Source organism: Notolepis coatsorum, assembly GCF_963971535.1.
Source record: "Notolepis coatsorum genome assembly, chromosome: 2".
NCBI classification, from domain to species: domain Eukaryota; kingdom Metazoa; phylum Chordata; class Actinopteri; order Aulopiformes; family Paralepididae; genus Notolepis; species Notolepis coatsorum.
This window is the reverse complement of record NC_140166.1, coordinates 154,265,362-154,287,709: the sequence shown is the minus strand read 5'-3', so window position 1 is coordinate 154,287,709 and position 22,348 is coordinate 154,265,362. Positions and strand designations below refer to the sequence as shown.

At 45.6% G+C, this 22,348-nt stretch overlaps 1 pseudogene across 1 annotated transcript in view; it reads left to right on the top strand.

Moving 5' to 3' along the window:
• Positions 1–311: 311 nt before the first annotated feature.
• The window catches only part of LOC311223577 (BMP/retinoic acid-inducible neural-specific protein 3-like), a 262,252-nt pseudogene continuing 240,215 nt past the window's right edge, over positions 312–22,348 (top strand). Inside the window, exon 1 of the transcript in view lies at positions 312–568. The product of the transcript in view is annotated as a BMP/retinoic acid-inducible neural-specific protein 3-like (transcript). The remainder of the gene's footprint in view (positions 569–22,348) is intronic.

Here is a 22,348-nt window from a genome sequence, read left to right as displayed (position 1 = left end):
TCCTTCTCGCCTCTCCCCTCCTCCTCCTCCCATTCTCACCTCTCCCCTGCTCCTCCTCCTCCTCCTCCTCCTCCTCCTCCTCCTCCTCCTCCTCCTCCCTCCCTCCCTCCCTCCCTCCCTCCCTCCCTCCCTCCCCAACCCTCCCTCCCTCCCTCCCTCCCTCCCTCCCTCCCTCCCTCCCTCCCTCACTCCCCCTCCCTCCCTCCCTCCCTCCCTCTATCCCCTCCCCTCCCCAACCCTCCCTCTCCGCCAGGACTCGGCCAGAGTGCGCGGGGGGAGAATGAGGACTCACCGGGGCTGGGGGACGAAGCATGAGTGGCCCCTGCATCTCCTTCACTAGACCGGTGGCCCTCCTCATGTTTCTATGGAAATGCTTACTACCAAGCCTGCTCCTGAGCCGCGTGTCGTTGGGGGCCGGCGCGGGGGCCGGGACTGGGGGCCTCGGCGGGGCCTCGGGGCCCCTGAGCTGGCTCCTCTCGGACAAGGGACCTTTTCACCACTCGCAGGAGTTTGTCGATTTCAAGGATCGCTACCAGCAAGGATTCACCACAAAGTACAAGATATACAGGTGAGTTGTATTAGGAAATCGGGTCGCAGGGGGGGGGGGGGGGGGGAGCGGGCGTTGCCACTGTGAACTGTGTGGGTTATATCAGGAAATCTCCCCTGCACCCCCCCCCCCCCACGCACACGCACACACACATACACACAACGCTAAGGGAATAGTGCAATTTTCTTTTATAGCCCCCCTGTTTATGTCTATTATGTCTTACCCTTGTCTTTATTATTTTAATACTGTGTTTTAGGACTGTGTTTTTATTATCTAGGACTGTGTGACTGCTAGCACCTAGGGCTGCATTTTAAATTTTGTTGTAACATTGTGACAATGACAATAAAGATCATTCATTCATACACGGGACAAGTCAGAGAAAAGATCTCAACGTTTAAATCTTCGTTTAAATTGTATAAGACAGAGGGCGGCTACGTGGCGTAGTGGGCAAGGCGCTCGCCACGAATGCGGAGACGCTGGGCTCGCCTGTTCGAGCCCAGCGCTCCACATTGCTTTCAGTTTAGCTGGTCGTTCATACTAATACACATTGGCCGTATTAGGGGGTGGGAAACTGATGGGTGGGGATCGGGCGTTGTGGACAGCGACTCCTACAGGTCGGTTGGTGCGCCTGCGCAGTAGAATCAGGAAGTGTCGGGGGCAGCGTGAGCCTCCCACGCGTTACTCCTCGCCACTGAGAGATCGAGCTGCGCAGGTGAAAAGATGCGACTGCTGTTACCTCAAGTACCGGAGGGGACTTGTGCTATGTATGACTTAGTCCACATTGCAGCCGGCTTGTGGGAGGCAAGAAACAGCGTTCGTGACAGGGGAGGGTTGAATTGGATGATATACGAAATTGGGATGGAAGAAAAATATAGAAAATGGGAGAAAAAGTGGATAAAAAAAAAAATTGTATAAGACAGAGAAGGGATGACACGCGTATACCGTAACAATTACAGCGCCGTCCCACACGTGTCTGTCTCTACTTGTGGCGAGTCAGATGTGTAAAGAGGAAAGGGAGAGGTTCTGATGAGAGGAAACACATTTGTTCCTGCAGCCAAGTTAAGGAGGAGGACGGTTTGTAGATTTCAATCTCTCTGCGGTTTATCTCAGTGCAGGAGCAGGGGGATGCTTTAACCCTTTCACTACCACACTACAGGAGGTTAACCCAACCCACACAGTGTGATAGTAAAGGGTTAACCTTCTGTAGCGTGGTATTGAAAGGGTTAATCATTTGTCGTGTGGTGGTGAAAGGGTTATTATTAACCTTCTGTATTGTCGCAGTGAAAGGGTTAACCATTTTGGTAGTGTGGTGGTGGTGAAAGGGTTAAAAATAGGAAGATCACACGGTAAATATACAGGTACGTTATCGGTGGCAAAGTGTGGGCTGTACAGTAGAGGATATACAAAGGCGTAGCTTTGGTTTCAACATGGGGGGGGGCACTTTAACCCTTTCACTGCCACACTACAGAAGGTTAACCCTTTACTACCATCGGTAGTGTGATAGTAAAGGGTTAACCTTCTGTAGTGTGGCAGTGAAAGGGTTAACCTGCTGCTGTTGGCAGTTAAAGGGTTAACCTTCTGTATATTGTCACGGTGAAAGGGTTAACTGTTTGGTAGTGCGGCAGTGAAAGGGTTAAGTGGGGGGGTCTGGTGATCCTCCCCCTGGAAGATTTTAGCTTAATTTCCTGCATTCTGGTGTATAGTTAGTTATGAGAGGCATGTCTGCAAGGTTGAGATGGTATTGTCCGTGTAAGGATGTCGTAAATTGTTGGTTAATATATAGTTACAGGTAAGAAGGATTTATAAATGTTGTTTTATTAACCCTCTTATTTTCTTTTACCTCATTTGGGGAGGGGGTCGTCTTTCACACATTAGCTCTATTCTTTGAGGGGGACAAATTGACCTTCTTTTCAATATAGAGTGAGACATGTCCCCTGCACCCCCCCCCCCCCCTAAACTTATACATCACCTTTGTCACGGGGAGATGAATACCATGACGTTTTTGCACATGGAGGAAGGTATACAGAACGTTTGTTTAAGTTATGTATAAGTCGCTTTGCTTGCTCCCCCAACACGCCCGTTCCTCTTCTTCACGCGGTTCGTCAGTTCTCCGACTGTGTCAAAAAAGCATGTGTACTGGCGGGGGAAGTATCGCTGATACCGAGGGGAGATGTTTCTGGAAGGGAGGGTTTCCGGGGCCAACGGGGGCGGGGTGTCACGGATGAGTGACTGAGCCAGTTGATGTTTGACAGCAGGTTGATAGGGCGGATAGGAGGGGGGGGTTCAGTGTCAGGTGTGTAGTGCTTGTAAGGTGTTTATTCGCGACTGGCAGGTTATCAGCTGGGGACGTGTGCTACGGTTTGACATCTCCCCAACGTTTCCTTTTCTATTCCGTAAAGTTGATTTTTTTTATAATATATATATATATATTAGGGGTGTAAAGGTACACGTATCCGTACCGAACCGTTTCAGTGTGTACCGTACCGAACGGCTGTGTAGTGTACCGAATGAATACAACGGTATGTTAACCACTAACGACCGCCCACCGGTTATTATAAATAATTATTATAATTATTTATTTTTATTTTTACACGTCGATTATTAATTTCGATATAGAATATTCGTTGACAGCCATACAAGTACAATTAGTTACTGCACACTACATCACCCCTGAGTGGAACATGGAAAGCCAAACTTTCCCCCACTGTACCGAAAACCCGTACCGAACCTTGACTTTAAAACCGAGGTACGTACCGTACCGTGGTTTTTGTGTACCGTTACACCCCTAATACATTATATTATATATACGGGAGGTTTACAGAATAACAAAGTACCGTCATTTTAAATGTGCCTGTTCATCTTCTGCCTCCGGTCAATTTCCTATTAACATTCCGTGAGAGAGTAATCATTTGAAGCCTTCCGGCGCTTCAAAAGGCAGGTAACGGATGGGTTGTACACTGTCTTAATAAATTCTGCCAACGTGACCTTGGGATGTTGTTGCACTGAATAGCTTGTGCCAGAGAGTGAAATGGTTTTGTACAGTATGTATAGTGTAAGAGGTTGTGTGCAGTGTAGCACCGTAGACTGTAGGCATCCACCAAGGCTGCAGCGCTATAGGTGTTGCTGTAACATGTGTCTGCATGTATGTGTGTGCCTGGCCTGCATGTGTGTTTGTACACATGTGCCCCTGTCCTTGAGTGTGTGTGTGTGTGTGTGTGTGTGTGTGTGTGTGTGTGTGTGTGTGTGTGTGTGTGTGTGTGTGTGTGTGTGTGTGTGTGTGTGTGTGTGTGTGTGTGTGTGTGTGTGTGTGTGTGTGTGTGTGTGTGTGTGTGTGTGTGTGTGTGTGTGTGTGTGTGTGTGTGTGTGTGTGTGTGTGTGTGTGTGTGTGTGTGTGTGTGTGTGTGTGTGTGGTCTGTATGTGTGTGCACACATGTGCACATGTGTGTAAAGAACTATAGACTAAGATATTCCCACAAAGGGAAAATCCACCCTAGCATATAATTCACATAATGTTATTTCTAGCTCAGTTTTGATTCATCAATATGGACAAGTCTAAGGTGAACGGCAGAGAGACTCTAGTGATGATCAGGAGACAAATCCTGGACCTGCTCCGTTGACAGTGAGTGATGGAACAACTGCCAGGACGCCATGACAGCACCTATTCAACCAAAAACCCTGAACCATCATTCCATAAAATTAGCATTCTGAACGACCTGTTTCTTATATGACATTTCAACAATCTGAATCAATATATGTACATTTCATCAATGGTTTTGGACCACTGCCTTTTGCATCAATGTATCCATGACACGCCGAGTTAGGGCAATCTCACAATGTTTTGTTTTTAGTTTTTGATGGCAAAAAGGTATTTGATGGTATCTGGTTTTCCAGTAAACAACTGCACATAGTGTCACGGATGCTAAGAATGATTGCAGATTCTGCAAACGTGAGTGAAAGTGCCATGCATGTTAACTGCCACTAGGGGCAGAGCAGCTAACCGCGAGTCCGGACCACTAGCCTAGCTTAAAACCGGGAGAGGCCATCGGCTAGGCTAGCTGGGCCATATCCGCTTCCAAAATGTCTGTGCTAAGATAGGCTAGCTTGCAGCCGCATAGCTTTCTACTGAACACACAAGGACATTGGTATCTATCTTCTTGTCTGACTCTGGAGAAGACGATAAGCGCATTTCCCATAACGTTGGCGGGTTCCTTTAAAATGCCATGTCCCATTTTCAGTCGCTGAGGTTAGCTGACATCCTGACTATGGGAAGTGCAAAAATGGCACTTTCTCTGCCGAGCTATAGTCGCTTTCCCGCACCTACTCCCGAACTATGCATGCGCATATTGATGAACCTAGACTCCGTGGGCAATCTGCGCATACAGCGTTTGGAGTAGGTGCAGGAAAGTGACTATAGCTCGGCCGAGAAAATGAAATGCCGATCGACTTGCAATTGTTCGCTCCGTGTTCAGGAGACTCAGGCGTATACAATTGGATCATGTCTCCAGCACCCCCCACAGCCGTAGCTACAACCACTTAATGTCAAGGCTCTCGTCCACATTCATTGATTACCTCCCTCCACTCTCTCTGCCATGATTTCAGAAGTGTTGCGGTGGTCTATTGGAAAATGAAGCATGAAAACATCTTACCCCGTCTAACACCTTGGCTTGTACAAACCTTGCACAGCTGTGAACCCCCAAACAAAAAGTGCAAACTGTGCTCATCATGGTCTTGATCCATCACATTACACAGGGGTTCTCAAACCTTCTCATGCCAGGGATTCATACGTTATTGGCCATGGACCCCCATTTGACAAGATTCTGTCCCAGGGACCTCATCTAAGAAGATATAGTTACTATATATGATAATGTCCAGAATTCCATAACTATCTGTCTCTATAGGGAGGTGTAGTCTGACGTCACTTTAGTTTCCTCCGTGCGCCACCCGTATAGGGATTTATCATTGGGAAAATGTATTATCGGCTATTGTAATAATTCTGCCTCATGAACATTGGCAAGTTTAAAATTGTTTGCACAAAATGAGTTCCCTTCTATCACTACCATTATTGTTTAAGCATTTTTGGTTGAAATAAAGTTAGTTAATGGGTTGTTTAATTTGTAGTTAAAAAATAACTACACCTACCAGTAGAACACCTGTCGTTCAGTGCTGTCGCCTAATACACATCACGGCCATTGTGTAGTTTCTCAGTGAACGCTTTATTTGTTTTAAATGAGACGATTTAGAAATGTGTCCATTGAGAATACATTTCAATTTCAAGTGGGGTGGACCGCGCGGGAAACAACAATGAATGTCAGCAAAACAAAGGAGATGATATTGGACTTTAGGAGGTCGGGGGTCAGGGACTACAGCCCCCTCAGCATCGACGGGGCACCGGTTGAGAGAGTGAACAGTTTTAAGTACCTCGGAGCCCACATATCCGAGGACTTGACATGGACCACACACATTGACAGTGTTGTGAAGAAGGCACGACAACGCCTCTTCCTCAGGCGCCTAAGGAAGTTCCAAGTCAGTCAGAAGATCCTTAAGAACTTCTACTCATGTACAATAGAGAGCATCCTGACTGGCAACATCACCTCCTGGTTTGGGAATAGCACTGCACAAGACCGAAGCAGACTACAGAGAGTGACACGTTCAGCCGAACGCACAATTGGAGGGGGGCTTCCCACCCTCCAGAACATTTACAACAAGCGGTGCAGGGGTAAGGCTAAGAGAATCATCAAGGACTCCAGCCACCCAAACAACTGCCTCTTTGAACTGCTGCGGTCAGTCAAGCGATACCGGAGTCTCATGGCGAGCACAGAAAGACTCAGAAGAAGCTTCTATCCCCAGGCCATCAGGCTGCTCAACGAACAATAAACACTATGCAACAACCATCAAATGCACACAGCACACACATCCACACGCACACACTTACTTTAAACAAACAACACACTGCAGCACCCACTCTCCACACTTTAGATCACCTAAACACACTTTATATTTATTGGTAAAGGATTTGCACTACAACTCGTACACCTTACTGTAAATTGTACCTAAATTGTACCTCATCCCATTTCTGCTTTGCACTATATAGTATTATATATTAGTACATTGCATAGTATATTGTATATTGTATGGTAACTCAGTTACTTCTATTCTGCATCGAACGTTGTACATATGTCTATACTGAACACTGTGACTTCTATTTTTACTTCTATTTTACATGCTATACTATTTTATTTTATTTCATACTTATCTTGTCTAGCACAGTCTCTGGAGCGTAACAGTAAGAAGCATTTTGTATAAAAGTATTCTGTATGACAACTATTAAAGAAATTTGAAAAACGTAACCACTACACCTCCCTATTGTAAGCGGGGGTAAATAACATTAAGTCATCTTATTGTCATCTTATTGTCGCATCTTTCAAAAATAGGGTAAATATTTTTTTTTTATTGCAGCATAACAATGATAAAAAGACATTTGCATTAATTTACAATTCAATAATCACAATGTAGTAATCACAGTGTGGGTGCAAAGTGGCTGTAGTGTCAGTGATAACGTTGTGGTTCCACACGCAGGCTGGTAGCTGCTAGTGTTGTTTGTTAATGAGTCTGGGGAGTAAAGCTGTCCTGGAGAGACAGAATGATACCTAGGATTAGAACCTAGGTCTCTTTTCATTGTATTAACTTCCAAGTTTCAAGTTTCAAGTTTTGTTTTATTTGTCACATAATAGGTACGTGTACATTATAGTGAAATGCTTGGTTCTGTATGAGCCTCCTGAGATTGTGCTTCATACAGCAAAAAGTAAGAGAATAAAGACCAAACACACTATACAAAATATACAATATAAATTATGTTATTTTTTTGGTAGATATTTTTTAATTAGTTTGTACTACCGGGCAGTCCGGTAGAGAGAGAGAGAGAGAGAGAGAGAGAGAGAGAGAGAGAGAGAGAGAGAGAGAGGAAGAACGGAAGACAGAGCGGGAGGAAGACATTCGGCAAAGGACGCCGGATCCAGGAATCAAACTCGGGTCGGCCGCTTCGCGACGCAGCGCGTTACATGGGTCGCCACTTGGGTGCCCCCAAAATATACAATATACAAAACTAAAATGTACTCCATGCAAAAACGAAATGCAAAATGCTGAGTGAAAAAGATCTAAAACTTCAATTAAGAGCAGAGTCCCAAATAGACCCATGTTATGTCCCAAATAAAGACGTGTTTGCGTGTTTTGACAAATAAAGGCAGGTCTTAATTAGAAGCCTGGTCTATATTGATTGTCTATCTGGTTGCCATTGACGCTGCAAAGTTTAGTTTAGTTTACTCAGTTTATTTGATATGGGACAGTGCATATCAATCAACAGTTACACATTTATAAATGAATACAAATAAAAAACTGTAAATATGCCAATATTAGCAGGGTTGCTAGTTTTCAGTTGTAGTCCCTGGGCTAGATGTTTAAGCCAGAAAGAAACAGAGAAATAGAAGGACATTAAAGCTAATATAAAAACAAAGCAGTTTTTAAAATGTTTTTAATGTACATATTATGTGGCTTCACCTCCTGAGCCACAGCTATATGTCACCAATGTATTTATTTAATCACATTTTCTGTCATTTAGCAGGATGCCATCAATCTTGGTATCCATGCGGCATTACTGGAAAAGAGCCTTATCAGCCATCTTTTCCTAAGGGGAATCTGGGGATCCGGTGCGGTGAAGTGGTAATAATTAAATAACCCCTAGAAGATGAATAGTCAGTTCTTTATTTTGATGTGTACATGCTGGTACATGTCATACAAGAAATATTAAATACCGGTTTAGATAAACAATTGGATATTTCCCGTCTTTGCTGAGCAAAGGGAATCAGAGGACGCTTGTCCCAAATAAAGGAGGGGTGAGTTCAGTGTTTGAAGGAAATAAAAGCCTGGGCTATTACATTTTTTTTTCCGATTGCTTAAGCACGATTTTGAAAGCAGCGCCCGATGTTTCAAAACACTACACACAATTAGCAGAACACCTCAGATCCTTTGCTAAATTAAACACTCTTGTGAAAACTATACACTCATTTATAAAAATCCAATTGTGTTGCATGAAACACATGTTTCATATGACTTAATTCTGTTTGAACCAGTTACACACTGCTGTGCTTAACCTAAAACACTTTTAGCAATTCTACTTATCAGTGATTAGAGTACTGTAAGTACACAGAGCATGAGCAAATATACAATAAATTCACCAAACACTACACAAGACCAATGGTGCAGACTGATGAAAATATAATTTATTTCTCTCCATATACCCAAATCAATCAACATGTCAACATGGAGAATCACAACAAAACATCCCAGTTTCCATGCTACTACAGTAGTGTATATAACACTATAAGCTCAGCAAATATCAGACACACATAAAATACTGTATCCAGTACAGGTTACAATTACAGTAAAACAGAAAACTAAATTAAAATAGAGTACATAAAATATTAGGCATTATATCTTCGCCTAGCTGGATCTGGCCAGAGAATGTATGGGAAACTGGGACATGTCTTGTTGTGATTCTCCATGTTGTCATGTTGACTGATTTGGGTATATGGCAGGGTTAGAAATTAAAAAAAAAATTCAATGGCTTTTTTTGCCCCCCTTAATTGATTTTCGGGGGCTTTTTTTGTATTTCGGGGGCACAACATTTGTATAATGAAAATTAACATAAAGATTATAAAACATTGTTGACACTTTTTTTTACAGTCTTCGTCCCTATGTTTGATAACGTAATGTTAATGTCTCCATATATAGGGCTCTACGCTAACCTTTTTCCCAAGGAGCACATGTGCTCCTAAATAAAATGTTAATAAATAAAATCTAAATACAAATTTAGGAGCACACAGAAATTTAGGAGCACAGTGACAATTGTTCAAGTAACACACACACACACACACACACACACACACACACACACACACACACACACACACACACACACACACACGGTGAGATGGCTTGGTTTCATGTTTTGAGGTACCTTCAATTATCTGTAAATAATACATACATACTCTATCTGAATAGATTAAATATGATTGTCTCTGAGGGCAAGTTGTGTTGTTGTCTTGATATATCTTACAAATAGCAGATGAATAGCCGGTTGCCTCTGGATCAATGAATGTCTAATATTGAATAATATTATTAGCTATTTTATTTTTAACATCCCTAATTCCAACAGTCAAGAGGCTTGTTTCAAATTGATACATGAAAAACCCCACACACGCAACAACATCCACCTCAAACACAACAAAAGAACAGAGCATCTCATGAACTTATGTCATGGTCATGGACTCTATGGACTGTCAGCTGAACTCGCACCAATGCATAGGGAAATAGTCAGACATCCCAGAATTATTTCATAATACAAGTTTTGTATGGACGTTTGGATTAAAATCACCCCGAAGACAGCACTGGAACGTTTGTGAGTATAGTCTCTGGCCAGATCGATCAATGAAATACGATGCGAGCTCAGCGCTGTGGAATGAAGGAAATGCGCATCGGGATCGGATTTGGATGTTATTCTTTGGAGTTGTGTTACAAATGGAACAGTCTTTCCCCGCCGAACACAAGTTACTTAACGTTACACAGGTTGCGCTATGCAGATGCTTAGCTTGCTAACATTAAGATAGCAGTGTAACTATGCATGCTTGCTGAAAGCAGAGCTCTCTGTCTGTCTGTGTTCGCACCTCTCAAGTACCTGTAACACGCAGCGGGCCCCGCCTCCCTCCCTCCTTGCATTCCACCCAAAAACTGAATTTCAGTCCAGTTTCTGAACTATTAACAGCGGAGCTGTTTTGTAATCTTCACTCGTCTCGCTCACTGCAAGTAAATTATTTTTCCGGTTCGCACACACACATTTATTAGGGGCAAATACGAGGGAAATGCTCGCACTGTAGAGCATATATATAATTATATATATAATTAGTAAACTGTCGGGGGCTTTTCTTGCCCCCCTTAACTGATTTTCGAGGGCATTTGGTCAATTTTTTTAAATTTGCACATTATCTGTGTACTTCCATTTTGGTTGAAGACAGGTGAACTCACCTGCTGCATTTTTATAATGATTAAACCTGATTGGTGTGTCTACAATTAAGCAACCATGCGACTGTGCACCTGATGGCTGTGTTTAACCAATTGGTTCATACTGTATGTGTGGTAATTTGACATTCTGTGTCTAATGTAATGCAAGTGTGTTTAGTGTTTTGCAAATCACTGTGTGTATTGTTTTGCAAAAAGTGTGAGGCTGACATTGTGCTTTTAGTTGTGCAAATATGGGCAGATGTTTTGCTCCTTGTAAGGTTTTGATAATTGTGTAATACTTTTGATTTTAGTGTTCATGCAATCGAAAAAAATAACTCTAATAGAAGTTTTGTGGTATTAGTGAAACTATACGTATGATGTTCTCGAAACGGCCCGAATTCTCAATGGCACCTTTTGACCCCTTAATCTGTTGAAACGGTTCAGCTAAACAGCTGTCTTTATATAACCGTATGAAACCCTGGCCACTAGGTGCCACACGTCAGGTTTTGTAAGAATCACATTATCAGTTTTTGAGAAATGTAAATGGTGGTCGCATGATTTGACGTCTCGCGATGCTAGGATGTGTGATGGCCCCTACTCTGCCTGCTTATTGGTGAGTCTGCTGCCTCTCTAGGGAGCATGCCAGAGTGGGTGTGGCTCGTCAGCCCAATTAGACTCACCTGGGCATTGAGAGCTGCCTGTCTATAAAAGTGTCTCTGGTTAACCTATTAAGCCCTAGCCCTATCTTCTGAAAATCCACCTAAAAGTACATACAAGTCAAGTCAAGAGTTTTATTTGTCACGGCATACAAGGCATACAGTGAAATACCTAAGTAAATGGAAGATTGCTCCACTTCTACAATGTCCATTTGCATGTTCTTGGTATCTAGGGACACCTATGGATCTTAGAGAATGTATTCCCAGTGTCAGAAATATTGTGTATGTTACTAGGCTTGAGTAAATTTTGATGAAACAAAGGAGAATATAAATAATGATTTTTTTATGACTTTGACAGTGAATAACACCATGCTAAAAATAACCAGACATGAAAAACGGCCTTCTCTCTCTCTTCTCCATCTCCTTTCACCAGGTTATCCACCACCCATTGAGTTATCTTTGTCCTACTTACACCACACTGCACCACACTTCACCATCCACTCATCCATACACTGCATTCATCACTGATTCTTATCCATACATATTAATTGTTTATTTGATTGTTTGTTTGTTATATAGGTTAAAATAAATGATTCCGTTAAATTGCTTTCACGTGTGTGGACTCCCTTTTTGTCATTGAATAATCTCGGGGACTGAACAAACATGTCGTTCACAGGGATATAATTAAACTATTCACATTTTGCTGGGGACCCCCAGGGACCCCCTCGAGGACCTTGAGCACAGCTGCTTCAGAAACACGGTATACGTCTCAGTCCCGTAGTGATGATGCGGGTGCTGGTGTCAGGTTGCCGGGGGCAACAGAGTGGAGTGGCTGGTGCCAAGCCAAACAAGCTTCTGACTGACACTGGCCTTTTAACAGCTGACAGAGGTGACACAGCCAAGCACTGATGGAAACATTATGTATTATAGTGCTTTATTTCTACCTCCCTCTCTCTCTCTCTCTCTAGCTCTCTCTCTCTCTCTCTCTCTCTCTGACTCTGTCTTTCACCTTTTCTTTACCTCTCGTTATTTCTCTCTCTGACTCTGTCTTTCACCTTTTCTTTACCTCTCTCTCTCTCTGACTCTGTCTTTCACCTTTTCTTTACCTCTCGCTCTCTCTCTCTGTCTCTGTCTTTCACCTTTTATTTACCTCTCTCTCTCTCTCTCTCTCTCTCTCTCTCTCTCTCTCTCTCTCTCTCTCTCTCTCTCTCTCTCTCTCTCTCTCTCTCTCTATCTCTCTATCTCTCTATCTCTCTCTCTCTCTCTCTGTCTCTCTCTCTCTCTCTTTCTATCTCTGTCCTTCACCATTTCTTTACCTCTCTCTCCTTGACTCTCTCTCTCTCTATCTCTATCTCTCTATCTCTCTCTCTCACTCTTTCACATTTCGCTATCTCTTTCTCCATCCCACCCCAGCCTTACACATGCATGCTCATAGACTCACGATACATAGGCACGGACACACACGCATGCACGTATGCACGCACGCACGTATGCATGCACGCACACACACACACACGCACGCACGCACACACACACACACACACACACACACACACACACACACACACACACACACACACACACACACACACACAATGTATTTAAAAAAAACAAAAAATCGTCGTTATGTCTATTTATATAATACAGTACCTCTCCCTTGTACTTGCTACCCACCTCTCCCTCTCTCTCTATCCCTCTCTCTCTCTCTCTCTACTCCCTTTCACTGGTACATATTCTCCAGAGTATGTTGGCCTTTCCCATCAGGAGGGGCAGATGAGAGGAGAGGAGAGGATATGAGAAGAGAGGAGAGTAGAAGAGAGAAGGTGAGAAGAGAGGGAAGGAGAGAAGAGGAGAATAGAGGAAAGGAGAGGAGAGGGCAGTAGATGAAAAGAGAGGAGAGGGGAAGAGAGGAGGTCTAGGGCTGGAGGAAATAAGAGAGGACAGTGACATGAGATACTGTCACTATATCAATTCATTACCCCCCCCTGCTGGTTGGTTGCTGCACAGAAGAGAGATAGAGAGGAGAGAGAGAGAGGTCTCTTCTGTGGTTGAGTGTGTGTTTTTACAATAACAGCATGTCAGAGTAGTAGACTTTATGAGCTGCTTTATGAGCTACTCAGTGTAGCTCCATGCAGCTTATTTAATCACCAATGTCTGCCACACATTTCTTGAGAACCTACAGTATATAGAGCTAGCTACATGTGAGGTATTCCCTCTGCACTGCATTATCTTTTATTAACACCACGGCCATGACCTTTATTAGACATAATGTTTCTCTCCCCCATATCGACCAGAACTCCTCCTCCCCCAGGCCTCTCTCACAGCATATGAAAAATAATAAAGATGCCAGCACGTTGGCCCATGCTTCCTTAAAAGTAGAATCTGGAGGCTACTAGGGGTGTAAATATTTGACCTCATAACGATTCGATTCGATTACGATTCTTCAGGCAACGGTTCAATGCATCATGAACTCTCTTCATTTGACCACGATTCGATGCGATGCGAACCCAGCATATCCTGCGTTAGTGGCGAGCATTTTGCCCACTGTGCCACTTAGCCGCCCAACTGTCTCTCAACTTAACACATCCAACAAACTAACACATCCAACTGTCTTTCGACTAAGACATCCAACAAACTAACACATCCAACTGTCTCTCAACTAATACATCCAACAAACTAACACATCCAACTTTTATTTTTTTTAACCTACTTTCTATAGAACTTCATTCTTAGATGCTTTTATAGAAAGTAGGTAAAAAAAGTTGTCTCTGCCCTATAGGAGGAAATATCTTTTTTAACCTACTTTCTATAGAAGCAGCTGGGAGGTGCGCTGTTTTAACACATTAACTGCCACGCAGTTTGCCCCTATCATGCCCATCTCTGCCACCACTCTAAGCCTATGGGGATGTTCACCTTCTTTGCAGGCTATAACTTTTTAAATTGTATTGCTAAATTGACATTACTATGGCCCATTCAACATCGATTATCTATCGTTCAGGATGTAGGAACGTTAATACTTTTTCATTCATAGATTCTTCCAAAAATACCGTCTAGAATATAAGTATGTTTTTATCGTTTTCTGCAGTAATTCCTAGAACGTGAGTTATAGGCATAAACGCATATATAGATTATCAACTGCCGTTTATTGCCGATACACGCTATATTAAAAATTTCAACTGTACATGATCCTAAACGTTATGACTCATCATGCGCGGATGAACGGGGGGGGGGGGGTCGTTTATAATTCCGTGATCGTCAGTAAATGCTTTATGTAGTATGGGTTGATTTATTGATCAGATGGTTTGTAAATAAAGAAATGTACAATCGCCTTGAAAATAACGTTACTGTCCTCTTACCGTTCGCCGATGAGACTGGAGGAAAAAGATCCCACTTATTTGACGTCGATCGGCTAGATCCATTTCCGGTTTGTATGGTTAAACTTGGCGACTCTTTCGAAGTCGCCCTCTTTCGAAGTTGGTTATGCTTAGAGTTTGGAATCAGTGCTGGTGGTCTATCGCCCTGCTCTAAAGACAAACTCTAAGCATAACCAAATTTGAAAGAGGGCGACTTCGAAAGAGTCGCCAAGCTTAACCGGTTGGAAACAAGGTGGACAGTAATACAATTTGCAATCAATCAATAAATCAATTCAATAATCCACGCTCACTTAAAACAGCGCACCTCCCAGCTGCTTCTATAGAAAGTAGGTAAAAAACTTTTTATCAATCAATCAATCAATTCCTGCAATTTTTATTTTGTTCCACAATGACTCATGACCCACTAATTACATAATCCAACATTGCGTAAGAAAAGGACACATTTGCCGTGATAGAATCGTTTTTCATTTTGTCGTTAAGACGCTGTCAACATATACATTCGTAACGTTTATTGCCGGCCATCTTGCTTTCACTTCTAAAAACTCGCACGGCAGAGTGATAGTAATTCGGTTGTGGGCGGGTCCTGAGACCAAGAGCGTGGGGTTATGACAAATAACCACGTGTAACTTGACTGTTTCAGCCAATCAGAATAGAGAAATGTACATGCCATTGTATAATCCCCTTTAAGGGTTCATTGTAGCCAAAACCAAAAGTGTACAATGTTTGCTAACTAAAATCTAAAAGTCTTTGTCAGATACAACGAGCATCATATTAGAATATATTATAGGAGGATCAAAGAGAGAACAGATACTAGTGGCTTTTCACTGCCATTTAGAGATGGGGTGGCCCCCGAGCCCCCCCCCCCCCCCCCCCCCCAAAGGTAAAAAAAAATACAGTCAACATATTCTTAAATAATAGCGCTGCCCGAGGCTGGGCATGATACAGTCAACATATAGCAAGAGAGAGAGCGAGAGAGAGCTCCCGTTCTACAGTCAATATACAGTGTACAGAGAGAGAGAGAGAGAGAGAGAGAGAGACACATTGGAAAGAAATTGAAATGCTATTTGGCCCTAAACAGAGAGTACAAAGTGGCAGAATACCTGAGCACTGTGACTGAAGATCCTTGACTGGGTACAGACTCAGCGAGCACAGCCTAGCCATCGAGAAAGGCCGCCATAGGCAGACTGTGTGTGTTAGAAAGAGAGATAGAGAGAGCATGTGTGTTTGTCGTGTGTGTGTGTGTGTTAGAGAGAGCATGTATGAGAGATCCAAAAGGACAAAGATCAACACTTAAATCCAAAGAGAGAGAGAGAGAGAGACACATTGGAAAGAAATTGAAATGCTATTTGGCCCTAAACAGAGAGTACACAGTGGCAGAATACCTGAGCACTGTGACTGAAGATCCTTGACTAGGTACACTCAGCGAGCACAGCCTAGCCATCGAGAAAGGCCGCCATAGGCAGACTGTGTGTGTTAGAAAGAGAGAGAGAGAGAGAGAGAGAGAGAGAGAGCATGTGTGTTTGTCATGTGTGTGTGTGTTAGAAAGAGAGCATGTATGAGAGATCCAAAAGGACAAAGATCAACACTTAAATCCAAAGAGAAGAGGGTCTATACCAGAGAAAACAAAGCAGCAAGGATCCAATGGCCGACATCAGCTAAATAGGCTAGCCAGGTACTGTGACACCAGGCCACACACAGCTTTGGCCAACGGCCCAACGCTACCCAAGCTACACAAACGACCAAGACATTCACACACAGCACATGTCGTATCTCCAAATGTTGTGAAGTAGCATATGTTTTGCCTGGAAAAAAACATCGTTATTAACAAAACATTCGGGAGGGGAAGGAAGGAAGAGTGGGGTAATGTCATTACATTTTCATTCATCTTACCTGCACCAAGGAACGCAGGGCGAAAGGCCGCAACACAGGTCTTCACGTTGACGAAAGGCCTCTCGCTGGCGGGACAAAAATAAGCTATGCTATGGCCGGAGCCTTGTCATGGTGCAGGCCCAACTACATCTTCTGTCAAAGATGATGTCGTAGTCAGAGTGCCAGAACCCCCTGCTATTCTCACGGCTAATGTCAATGGTCGTAGCACAAGCTAACAGCTAACTCTAGCCTAGGCTAACTGATAGCATCAAACTAACGTGCCGTGCGCAGCCGGCAGCTAACGTCGTAGCTAAACAGCTAACTGGCTAACACGGCTATCGCTAACCATTAGCTAACGCAGAAGCAAGCTATGCGGCTACCACTGAAACTACAACATTGAGAAAAGCAATACAGGCGCTGACACCAGGCCACACACTGTTAGCTACTAACTCCATACTACAACAGCTAGTCGACCAGTTTGGCTCCAGAGAGAGAGAGAGAGAGATCCACGGCGGGAATATAATAGGTTGCAATTGCATGAACTCACCATAACGCAGTTTCAATGGTAAAGTTGGAAGGAGACTTTCTTGGCCCACGGTGTAATTTCTTCTGATCCATGCTGCTTTTGAAAAGACATCCACTCGCTCCTCTGAATAGCGCTGCATTAGATCCCTGTACCTCGTGTGTCCGAGAAGAGCCCGGAAAAAGCGCCTCGCGTGAAGGGGGGCCCAGCAAAAAAAAAATATATATATAATAAAAAAATAAAAAAAAAAGAAATTAAAAAAAAAATTGCGAGGCCCCCCTTCCCGCGAGGCCCTGTGCGACAGCACTGCTCGCACACCCCCTGAGGCGGCCCTGCTTACATTGCACTACTTTTATTGTCTTTTATACCTATTCTTATGTCTGCGATTTATGCATTGTTTTTTATTATGTCAATCTGTGTGCAGATGTTATGCCTATGTTCATTTTATACTATAGATAGTTATTCATATGTATTATTGTTATATTGTAGAAATGTGTGCATTGAAATGTCTGTAAAGTCTCGACAACATTGAAAATGAGGGTGACCTCAATTGTCTTTTCGAGTATAAATAAAGGTTGATGATGATCATTTAGTGAGTTTATTCAGCAACGCTGCAGTAAGTTGGGCATTCAGTGTTTGATGTGACCGCACACTGAATCGATGGTCCCTTCATGGTTTACCTTAGTTCATTCAGCAATATCTCAAACAAAACAAAACAAAACAAAACCGGACTTTGTCAGCATTATGGCAATCGCTGAAAGAGAGCTAGCGGGACGCAAGTTGGATTGATGGTCCCTTGGTAGTTTGTTTTGTTTTATTTTATTCAGCGACCGAAACTACAATGTTCATAAGACGTGCTGTTGTGGGACTTGACAGGAGAAAGAAAAAAAAACGATACAAAACATTGTTTGTTCAGCAACGTTTCATCCAAAACTGGTTCTGTGTCGTGAATGACCTGGTTATCCACATCTCACTGACAACGGTAGTCATTTCATGACCTTACCTAAAAATATTCAAACATTGTGATGTTAAAAGTATGTGATTCTCTCCTGGAATCTTGGAAGTTTCTTTTGAAGAATATGTTTTCAAAAAGGTTTATTTGTGTTTCACAAAGGTTTCACAACAAATAAACCTGAGACAGCCGGACTGACTGATTCTCCGCTTCACTAACGCTCTTTTTTATGCTCATAGATAAGCCCCTCCTTCTAGAATAATACCAACCTACTGGTTAAACAATGCTCCAATCATAATCATGTTGCTAAGGGTGTCATGTGTGTGTGTGTGTGTCTGGACATGTTTGATTGAGTTGGCTCCGATCCAACCTGCTGCCAGAGACCCCACTGGTACGGCTCCTTAAAGGTTCATTGCAATCAAAATGACTCAGGCCTCCATGTACGTATATGTTCAGACATAGACTGATTTGAATCTCTTACAATTAACCACAACACTCATCTATTTTTACCATCACCTGTTGTTTGCCTAAATGGTAAAGATGTCTGCGATGATGATGTAATAGAAAACGAAAGGTTATAACTATAACCTAGTTATATGAGTACTGGCTGAGCATCTCGCTCTTCGCCATACTGAGATATATCTTTATCTCCAGTACCTACTGTACTTCATTAACAAAAGCAATGCACCCATGCACTTGACCAGGCCCCACCCCAGTGTCCCCCTATAATACACCGGACATGGTCATACTCGCCCTTCCTCGGGAAAAAGTTTCCATCATAGAAAATCCAACCAAGGGACCTCAGGGCGCGCTAAGAGCGAGACGCTCAGCCAGTACTCATATAACTAGGTTATAGTTATAACCTTTCGTTATATAGCCTACTGGCCTCGCATCTCGCTCTTCGCCATACTGAGATATGGGGCAGAGCAGACGCGTGGCCCGACAAATATACCCCCTGAGGACCCGCAAGCCCTACTACCAGGGGGGTGGGGAGTCCCGTCCACCCGCCCTTCCTAGTGAAGAGGGGGCGGCAGTCAACTCCACCAAAGTGCGAAAAAAGAGGGAACTAGAGACCCCTAAAAACGCACAGCACAGGCGGGACCACGTGTGACACATCACCCCGTGGCACACACCCACACACCCCTGCTAACCCACCGAAGGGCGGGACGCAGGGGAGGTCCCAGACCTCAGAACTGCCTGGGAGACAGAACCCCCAGTCATGTCCATGAAGTAAAACCTAACGAAGGGACCCGGGGAGGACCAGGAGGCCGCAGCACAGACTCTACCAAGGCCCCCCCTAACACGAGTGGAGTGCGCCCTGACACCCCCAGGGGGGGCCAGCCCAGCCAACGTGTAGCAAAGGGCAATGCCCTCGCACAACCAATGTGACAGGCGTTGCTTGGACAGTGCCTTACCAGCGCGAGAGCCACCGTAACAAACAAAGAGCTGATCGGTAGCCCTGAGGTCCTGAGTCCGACTGAGGTAAACCCCCAAAGCCCGGACGGGACACGACAGGTGAAGGCTTGCCTCTAACTCACCAGCGTGAGGAGGCGGATGAAAAGCCTGAATCACAATATTCCTGGAGCGAAAGAGCTCCGGATATATTTTTTTGGCACGAAGACTGGATCAGGCCTCAGAGTCGCACCGCTATTGACACGAATAGACAAGCACTCAAGCCGCACCGAGAGAGCACACAGCTCACCCACGCGCTTAGCGGAGGTGATGGCCAGCAGGAATGCAGTCTTGAAGACAGCTGTTCCAAAGACGCCTGCTCAAGAGGCTCAAACGGGGCCTCAGACAACCGGCCGAGGAGCAGTTGGAGGTCCCAACTCAGAGACAGAGAATGTTCCACCGGCTTAAGACACTGAGCGCCAAGCAGGAAACGCTTCACAAGAGGGTGGCTGAACAACGTAACGCCCTCAAACCCCACATGACAAGAGGATATAGCCGCGGCGGCGGCATATACCCTCACCGTCGATGCCGACAGTCTACCCAAAATAGACTGAAGGAACGAAAGGACATGGTCCAGGGGGCAGGACACCGGGTCCAAGCCCCCCACTCTACACCACTCTTGGAAAATATGCCACCTACCCGCATAAGCCGTGGTAGAGGACGGAGCGCGCGCGTGCCAGATAGCATTAACCACAGAATAGCCAAGACGCATCCCCACCAGATTCACACTGACAGCAGCCAAGCCTAGAGGCTGCCCCAGAACAGGAAGGCAGAACAGAGTTCCGCGTGCCTGAGAGAGGGCCTGCAGTGACCACGGAACAGGCCACAGTGGGGCCACACAGATCTGAATCAGGGCCGGGGACCAAACAGCTGAGCCCCGGCCCGGCACGACCAGGACCAAGTCCCGCGCTCCTGATGTACCCACCCCAACAACTGAGCTATCAGGTGTAAGGGGGGGGGGAAGTGTACAGAATCCCGGACGGCCACGGAATCGGTCCCAGACCTGCCCGACTATGTCTGGACGTAATCCCCACTCGTCAGGGTGAGGACCGCCCCGCGACATCACACCTGCACCTACATTCACCCTGCCGGGGATGTGGAGAGCCCTCAGGCTGCGCAGATGGAGAAACGCCCATAGCCAGCCGACCGCCGCCCGGTGCAGATGGGCGGAGCGTACTCCTCCCTGTCTGTCGATATACAACGCTGACGTCATGTTGTCCGTCCTGATCAAAACACCGTTTGAGGACCAGAAGGACTGCCTTCAATTCCAACACATTGAATGTAATGCAGACCTGGCAGCATGGTCTTGCCAGCTGCTCCCTACAGCGTTGGCCCGACACGTCCCCCCCCCAGTGAGGGAGGCGTCGGTGAAGACCGTGCCGTGTGACAGCCTGCTGCCCATGGGGACCCCGCTGGTGAGGGCCCCAGGCCCTCCCCAGAGGGCGAGGTCCCCCAGTACTGACATGGGAACCTTAGCCACTTCCACTTGCCTTTCACCGGGTCTATTTCCATACTGGAAAACCACCTCTGTATCCTCCTCACGAAGAAGCGGCCAAGAGGGACCACGGAATGAGCAGATGCCATCATACCGAGCAGGCGCATCACGGACAGCGCCGTAACCGTCCTAGGATGGAACCTCCCGAGCGTGCCGAGAACACCCACTCGCCGCCGCTCCGAGAGGGATGCCCATATAGACCTTGAGCTGAGAATAAGCTCAAGTACTCCACCCGTTGACTGGGAAGAGGAGTACTCTACTTCCAGTCTACAGCAAAACCCAGGCTGGTGAGGAATTCCACCACCTGCCTGGTATGAGACCTGACGATCTACCCTGACCGCCAAGGACCAGAACGTCGTCCAGGGCAGAATACACTTCGTAACCCCCGACGACGCAGACGCCCCAGTGCGGTCTCCACGCACTTGGTGAAGATGCGGGGAGCCAGAGAATAGCCGAACGGCAGCCTCTGGTACTCATACGCTAAACCCTGCAAAGGAAGCGTAGGTAAGCCCTAGGATGAAAGATCGGGATGCGAATACGCATCCTACAGGTCTATGGAGGAGAACCAGGCCCCCACCTGACAGCGTTCAACAGGTGGGAGATGGTCAAAATGCTGAACCTTCCATGGGACAGGTCCAGCATGGGTCTGACACCCCCCCTCCCGATTTCTCGGGCACCAGAGAATACCGGGAGGAAACGCCATGCATCGCGTCCTCCTTTGGGACCACGACGATGGCTTGCTTCGCCCACAGAGATTGGATCTCGTTGGCCAGAGCTGTCACTGCTGGTGACCCTGACAATAGGGTCTGTACCAAACCTGAAAACGGGTGGGGTTGCGCTTCATTGAAGACACGCGACCCGCAACCAAAGGAAACAAATCAGAGCCCTTATCCCGCTGGTGTTGGGGGGGGGGGGGGGGGGGGAGTGACCGGAGAGCGAGCTGCACACAGCTAGCCGGCGACGGTTTTTAGGGCATGCTCATCTAATGTAGCCGATCCCTCGGCCGCCAAGGCTGTCGGCCTTGCGGTCACCTGTTGACGTTGTGCCCAGGGTACCTCAGGCGGGGGAAACATGGCAGCTGGTTGGGGGCCTCGGCACAGCCGCTGGCGAGGCCGTGCTCTCACCTCTGGCTGCGCGGTGTGAGGCGGTGTGGGGTCTAGGTCAAATACCGCCCACGCTCCTGCGGAAAGACCAAAGTCCCTCTGCTGAGAGGGGAGCCGTGAGGAGGGAAAAAAATTCTCACCCCCTCAAAGGGAGACTGATCCAACCAAGATGTCTGTAAACAAGCGTTGACAGCATCCTAGCCCTCCCTGCGGTTATAGCTTGTGGCTAGGTCAAAGCTAATAACGGCAAAACCTCGCGCGATGTGAGGCAAAGGACTGATGCCACCTGGAGCACCAGTGGTGGTTGCAACAAAAACTACTACT